At 33.1% G+C, this 8,176-nt stretch overlaps 1 pseudogene; it reads left to right on the forward strand.

Moving 5' to 3' along the window:
- Positions 1 to 4,792: 4,792 nt before the first annotated feature.
- On the forward strand, positions 4,793 to 6,559 carry LOC136793374 (tigger transposable element-derived protein 1-like; annotated as a pseudogene).
- Positions 6,560 to 8,176: the final 1,617 nt, after the last annotated feature.

Consider the following 8,176-nt stretch of genomic DNA (forward strand, 5'->3'; position numbering starts at 1 on the left):
TTGGAGTTCATTTTTATGAGTGGTGTAATACAGCAGTCGAATTTCATTCTTTTACATGTGAATATACTATTTTCCTGGGACCATTTATTGAAGAAACTATCTTTTTTCCACTGAGTATTCTTGGATCTTTTGAAATAATGTTTGACTATATACACATGGGTTTATTTCTGGGTTCTCAATATGTTCCATTGGTCTATGGGTCTGTTTTTATACCAGTACAATACTGTTTTGATTATTATAGCTTTATAAAATAGCTTTAAATCAGGAAGTATGATGCCTCCCATTCTTTTTTCTCAGCTTTGGTTTGGTTATTCAGGATCTTTTATGGATCCATATCAAGTTTTAAAATTTTTTAAATTTTGTATAGTTGATTTACAATGTATTAGTTTCAGGTGTAGAGCAAAATGATTCAGATATATATATATATATATATACATATGTATATGCATATACATATGTGTAATATATATATATATACACACACACATGTACATTTTTTCAGATTCTTTTCCTATGAAGTTTATTACAAAATGTTGAATATAGTTCCCTGTGCTATACAGTATGTCCTTGCTGTTTATTTTATATATGGTAGTATGTATATGTTATTCCAAAATTCCTAATTATCCCTCCCCCGACCTTTCCCCTTTGGTAACCATAAGTTTGTCTTCTGTATCTGTGAGTCTGTTTCAGTTTTGTAAATAATTTCATTTGTATCATTTTTTTTATCATCTACAAATAAGTGATATCACATGATATTTGTCTTTCTCTGACATACTTCACTTAGTATGATAATCTCTAGGCCCATCCATGTTGCTACAGTTGGCATTATTACATTCTTTTTTATGGCTAATATTCCATTGCATACACACACACACACACCACATCTTCTTTATCCATTTATCTGTCGATAGACATTTAGGTTGCTTCCAAGTCTTGGCTATTGTAAACAGTGCTCCAATGAACACTGGGATGCATGTATTTTTTCAAATTATGGTTTTCTCTGGATATATGCCCAAGAGTGGGAGTGCAGGATCGTATGGTAGCTCTATTTCTAGTTTTTAAAGGAAACTCCATACTGTCCTCCATAGTGGCTATACTAATTTACATTTCCACCAACAGTGTAGGAGGGTTCCCTTTTCTCCACACCCTCTCCAGCATTTATGATTTGTAGACTTTTTGATGATGGCCATTTTGACTGGTGTGAGGTGATACCTCATTGTAGTTTAGATTTGCATTTCTCTAATAATTAGTGATATTGAGCATTTTTTCATGTGCCTTTTGGCCATCTTTATGCCTTCTTTGGAGAAATGTCTATTTAGATCATCTGCCCAGTTTTTGATTGCATTGTTTTTGTTTTTTGATATTGATCTGTATACACTGTTTGTATATTTTGGAGATTAATCCCTTGTTGGTTGCTCCATATCAATTTTAAAACTTTTTTTCTGCTTCTGTAAAAAATGCCATTGGAATCTTGATAGGAATTGCACTGAATCTAAAGATGGCTTTGAGTAGTATGGATATATTAACAATATTCTTCCAATACATTACCACAAGATACCTTTTATTAGCATTTTAAAAATTTCTTTCATCAATGTTTTGTGATTGAATTTATTCCTAAGTATTTTATTGTTTTGATGCTTAATATAAATGGGAATTTTAAATTTTTCTTCAAGTAATTCATTATTGTAATTCATTATCAGTGTATAGAAATGGTACTGGTTTATCCATGTTAAATTTTACCCAGCAACATTCCTAAATTTGTTAATTAGAAATAAGTTTCTTGGTGGACTCTTTAAAATTTTTTATATATAAATCATGTAATCTGCAAAGAGAGGCAATTTTACTTCTTCTTTTCTAATTCTATGCCTTTTATTTATGTTTCTTACCTGATTACTTTGGCTAGGACTCCAGTACTATGTTGAATTCCATTCTTTCTTGTCCATTAACATACATTGAAAAGTGTATGAAATTTCCTTTATTGTTTATGTTCATCCTCAAGTGTCTGATATGTAGCTTTCCTATTGTTTTCTAATTTTAGTTCATATTTCTTCTTTGCTTCAGATGTTGACAGTTTTTATTTTTATATATCTAGATGTTAGAACTTTTTTCTGATTTGGTTATCAATTATGTATTTTACCAGTAATCTTTCTTTTTTGGTAATTTCCTATTCATGGGGTTTTACTTTTAGTTTTCTTTGGGCCTAATACCTGCTCAAATTTTGTAAAAATTCCGTAATTAATTTATATGTGGTCTTTCTGTTTTCAGCTATGTATCTATTAGATCTAACTGATCATGTAAGCATTTGAGGTTTTCTACATTCCTACTTTTGTTCTAGAATTGTAATGGATGAGAGAGGTTAACTAAGTTATTCTACTAATAATAGTATCTAGTTCTCCTTGCATTTACTGATATTTTCTGCTTTATGACTTTTTAAGGTATCTTATTTGATGAATAACTGACACTTCGATGTAGGATTGTACTTTATTAGTAAGAATTACTCTTCTTCATCTTATTGAATTATTTTTGCCTCAGATTTTGACTCAAATTACCATCAAGACTTCTGGTATGTTATTTTTTTTAATACACAACTGAAATACTTTTGACTTTTATGTTCAACCTTTCTGAGCCACTTGATTTTCCTTGTATCACAGTTCTACAGCATATGGTCACACTTTGCTCCAACTGAAATGTGATGGTTTTCTTTTTAATGGATTATTTACCACATTTACAGTTATTGATAGATTTTGTCTTAATTCTGCCATAATATTCTACATTTGTGGTTTCTGGTTTTATGTCCTCATTCACATTATTTATTTGTGCTTAGTGTTTTCTTCGCATTGTTTTTCTGTATATATTCCTTCCAATAATATGAGGTTTGATTTTAGTTTTTGAAGAGATTACCTCTTATAACTATAATTTTAATATTCTATTTAACATATTACCTATAAGACTCCATCAATAATAATGGTAGAATTATTATGCACTTATTCTTTTACCTCCCCAACATAATTTTAATTTTTTTGCTCTCTTATAATTAACATTATATCATTATATATGTAACCTATTACTTTATTACCTTTAGCTTTAAATTATATACTTTCACCCTCAGGCTATAGAAGACTGGGAAATTATTACTTTCTATTTTCTCTTTCACACACCAATCCAACTTTATTTAGCTAGAATATTAATATGGTATCATGATTTATAATATTTAAATTCTGCTCTGAAACAATAATTCTCTCAGTTTTAGTTTTAAGGCTAGGGTTTAATGGATTTAATGCTTGCCACCTCTCTGTTTAACAAAGATTCTCTTTCATCATTTGGTTGTTTGAAATTCTTCTTCTATTAGATCAGTTCAATAGGACATATGCAAACTATATTCCATGAAATTTTGTGTATTCAAAAATCATAGTCTGTTATTATACTTGAATTAATATTTGCCTAGTGATAAAACAGAGGTCACACTTTATTTATTTATTTATTTATTTATTTTGAAGATTCTGCAAACACTGTTCTGCTGGCTTCTAATATTGGAAGGTGATGTGGACATTTTTGAGACTTTCTGGGTTTCTTTCCCTTACAGGTGACTTCACATTTTTACTTGGATGTCCAAAGAATCTTCCTTTATCTTTGAATCCAGAAAGTTTACTATGATGCATTTTGATGTTCATTGTTTTGTTTCATTTTCCCGACTGGGACTCAGTGTACCCTTAAAGGCATTTAAATTAAAATCTCATTTCCAGAAAAGTTTTATGAAGTATACTTTAAACACTGATTTTCTATTCTATTTATTTCTCTTCTTTAGTGACACCAATTATGTGTAAGTTGGTTCTTCTGCTTGTCTTCCATATTCATTATTTTAATCAATCTTTTTTTAAACTTTTTGTTCATGTCCATCTCTCTCTTACTAGCTTTTACCATTTCTCAGTCCTTATCTCCACATTCCTTGCTGTGTTTTCAACAGTTATTTTCTTTTATGGTATCTCAAAATTAAGATGGCCTTATTTCTCTCTTCCACTTTTTTCTCTTAATTCAGCTGGCTCATGTTTTAGCTCTTTCTGTTGTTTTAAAACATCTTCTCTGACTTCTTATATGACTGCTTTGAAATCCTATTTATTTTTTCCAGCTTTATTGAGATATAATTGACATATAACATTGTATAAGTTTAAGGTATACAAAGTGAGAATTTGATATACATATATATTGTGAAATGAGCTCCTATATTAAAGTTATGATTGTTTTATTAAGCTACCTGAATTACAATAATATATTTAGTTATGTCATCTGTTAACCTACAGTATTTTTCTTGTTAATATTCTTCACTAACCACTTGTTTTCCATGTTCCTTTCATTATACATGCATACCTCCTTTTACTCTGCCTCACTGTTTTGCACTTTGCAGATATTGATTTTTTTTTTTTTTTTTTTTTTTTACAGGTTGAAGGACTGTGGAACAATCAAGCAAGTGTACTGTCACCATTTTTCCAACAGCATTGGCTCACTTCCTGTCTCTGGGTCATATTTTCATAATTCTCACAGTATTTCAAACTTTTTCATTATTATTACATTTGTTGTGGTGATCTGTGATCTCTGACGTTACTATTGTAATTGTGTGTGGGGGGGTACCACAAACCACACACATACAAATAGATAGCAAACTTAATAAATAAATGTTATATGTGTTCTGACTGTTCCATCTACTAGCAGTTCCCCCATCCCTCTTCCTCTCCTCCAGCTTCCCTGTTCCCTGAAATGCAAGAATATTGAAATTAGGCCAATTAATAACCCTACAATGGCCTCTAAGTTTCCAAGTGAAAGGAAGAGTTGCATGTATCTCACTTTAAGTCAAAAGCTAAAAATGATTATTCTGAGGAAAGCATATTGAAAGCTGATATAGGCCAAAAGCTAGGCCTCTTGCACCAAAGAGTTAGCTAAGTTGTGAATGCAAAGGAAAAGTTCATGAAGGAAATTAAAAGTGTTACTCCAATGAACATATGAGTGATAAGAAAGCAAAACAGCCTTATTGCTGATATGGAGAAAGTTTTACTGGTCTGGATAGAAGATCAAACCAGCCACGACATTCCCTTAGGTCCAAATCTAATCCAGAGCAAGGCTCTAACTCACTTCAATTCTATCAAGGCTGAAAGAGGTGAGGAAGCTGCAGAAGAAAAGTCTGAAGTTAGCAAAGATTGGTTCATGAAGTTTAAGAAGCCATCTCCATCACATAAAAGTACATAATGAAGCAGCAAGTGCTGATGTAGAAGCTGCAGCAAGTTATCCAGAAGAACTAGTTAAGATAATTAATGAAGGTGGCTATACTAAACAACAGCTTTTCAATGGAGACGAAACAGCCTTCTACTGGAAGAAGATGCCATCTAGGATTTTCATAGCCAGAGACAAGTCAATGCCTGGCTTCAAAGCTTCAAAGGACATGCTGACTCCATTGTTAGGGGCCAGTGGAGCTGGTGACTTTAAGTTGAAGCCAATGTTCATTTACCATTCTGAATCCTAGGGCCCTTAATAATTATTCTAAATCTACTCTGCCTGTGATTTATAAATAGAGCATAAACAAAGCCTGGATGACAGCACATCTGTTTACAACATGGTTTACTAAATATTTTAAGCCCACTGTTGAGACTGACTGCTAAGAGAAAAGAGTTCTTTCAAATATTACTGCTCATTGATAATGCACCTGGTCACCCAAGATCTCTGATGGAGGTGGGTGAAGAGATTAATGTTCTTTACATGCCTGCTAATACAACATCCATTCTGCAGCCTATGGATGAAGAAGTCATTTTGATTTTCAAGTCTTATTATTTAAGAAATACATTTCATAAGGCTATAGCTGCCATAGATAGGGATTCCTCTCATGGATCTGGGCAAAGTAAATTGAAAACCTTCTGGAAAGGATTCACCATTCTAGATGCCATTTGGAACATTTGTGATTCACAGGAAGAGGTCAAAATATCAACATTAACAGGAGTTTGGAAGAAGTTGATTCCAGCCCTCATGGATGACTTTGAGGGGTTCAAAACTTCAGCAGAGGAAGTAACTGCAGATGGCATGGAAATAACAAGAGAACTAGAATTAGAAGTGGGGCCTGAAGATATTAATTAATTGCTGCAATCTCATGATAAAACTTGAATGGCTGAGGAGTTGCTTCTTATGGATGAGCAAAGAAAGTGCTTTCTTGAGATGGTATCTACTTCTGGTGAAGATGTTGTGAAGACTTAAAATGATGACAAAGGATTTAGAATGTTACATAAACTTAGTTGATAAAGCAGTGGCAGTGTTTGAGAGGCTTGACTCCAATTTTGAAAGACATTCTACTGTGGGTAAAATGCTATTAAACAGCATTATGTGCTGCAGAGAAATCGTTTGTGAAAGGAAGAGACAATCAGTGAGGCAAACTTCACTGTTGTCTTATTTCAAGAAATTGACCCAGCCATCCCAACCTCCAGCAACCACCACCTTGATCAGTCAGTAGCCATCAACATCAAGGGAAGACACTCTTCCAGCAAAAAGATTAAGACTACCTGAAGGCTCAGAAGATAGTTAGCATTTTTTAGCAATAAAGTATTTTTTTAAATTAAGGAATGTACATTTTTTAAAGATATAATGCCATGCACACTTAATAGACTACAGTATATTGTAAACATAACTTTTATATGCACTGGGAAACCAAAAAATTGCTGTGACTCGCTTTATTGCAATATTTGCTTTATTGTGGTGGTCTGGAAGTGAACCCACAGTATCTCCAAGGTATGCCTGTAGTTTTTCATGGTATATTTTTGTAGTTCTTTTGCTGGTTCCTCATTAGTAACTACTTATGTTTGAATAAACCAAGTATCTATGGACCAGCAGTTTAGAGGGGCTTATGTGGAGGAAGGGCTAGTATTTTTTACTTATGATACAGAGTTGTGTGTGAGTTATTTAAATATTTACTTCTCCCTAACCAGCCATAGACTACTTCCTGTTTCATACTTCAATAAGCCTCCTAGTTTTTGTTTGTTTGTTTTGGCCATGCTGCATGGCTTGCGGCATCTCAGTTCCCTCAGTTCCCCAACCAGGGATTGAACCCGGGCCATGGCAGTGAAAGCCCAGAATCCTAACCACTAGGCCACCAGGGAACTCCCAAGTCTGCCTTCCTTTAATGCCTAATGGAATGCAAGGAATAGAACTCTGTAAAAGCCCATGCTTGCCTTTCTAAACAACAGATTGACAAATTTAGCAATACCACTTTGAAATTCACAGCTGCAGACTTTCTTCCTATGTGTATTTCTCGGTGTCCTCTGAGTTTTCTGTATTTGGCAGCTTTTCCCCACATACTGTGGCACAGAGTTATATAAGTCTTCTAATATCACTAAAATTTGCAAGGATTTTTATTTTTAAACAAGAATAATGTTTTGGCATGGTTTTTGATAGCATTAGCCATTCCTTTCTTTATTCCTTCCTAAAAGTAGATGTCTAGAAGTCTCACCTTATGTACATTTTGTAACTTCAATACTTTAGAGAGTTCATTAACTTCCCTCACCACTTAAAAAATAATTCTCATTTGTCTCTTTATGTATCTATAATAAATATTAAACAACTCATCTAAACTAGGAATTTCTTGATTATTTTAATGTTCAGATTTTTTTTAACATGCTACAAACCATTTGTCAAATATGTTTCCTTCTGGTAAGAGTTTTAGCCATATCATTAACCTTCTAGCTTACTCAAGCTTACCTATGTATGCTCAGTTCATCAAGTAATGTGCAGTTTTGCAAATTATAAATGGCCTTTTCAATACTGTAGATGACTTCTGCAGTATCACCTACAGATTCTGCTTTAGTTTCTTCCTTAATATTATAACATAGAATTGACTAAATGTCTGTCATCTACAAGTTTATAATGAACACTGGGCTAAGCACTGTGTCAAACCAGTTCATTAGCAGCATTACCAATCATCTTCTCTTTTCATTGTTTCTTTCCATCACTGCTACCAACTGTGGCCTAATTCCAAAATGTCCTCAAACAACCTAAAAAAGCTTGGGATGGTGAGGTTTTTAACAGACTAAAGATTTTCCTTTAAAATTCTAGATATAATCCTACTGCCAGTAACTCTTTATGGAGTGGCTTACCTATATGACTGTGAAGATGCCTCTGTTATTATAGATACAGTAGACAGGTAGGT

The sequence above is a fragment of the Kogia breviceps genome, chromosome X, assembly GCF_026419965.1.
Source record: "Kogia breviceps isolate mKogBre1 chromosome X, mKogBre1 haplotype 1, whole genome shotgun sequence".
Taxonomy (NCBI): Eukaryota; Metazoa; Chordata; class Mammalia; order Artiodactyla; family Physeteridae; genus Kogia; species Kogia breviceps.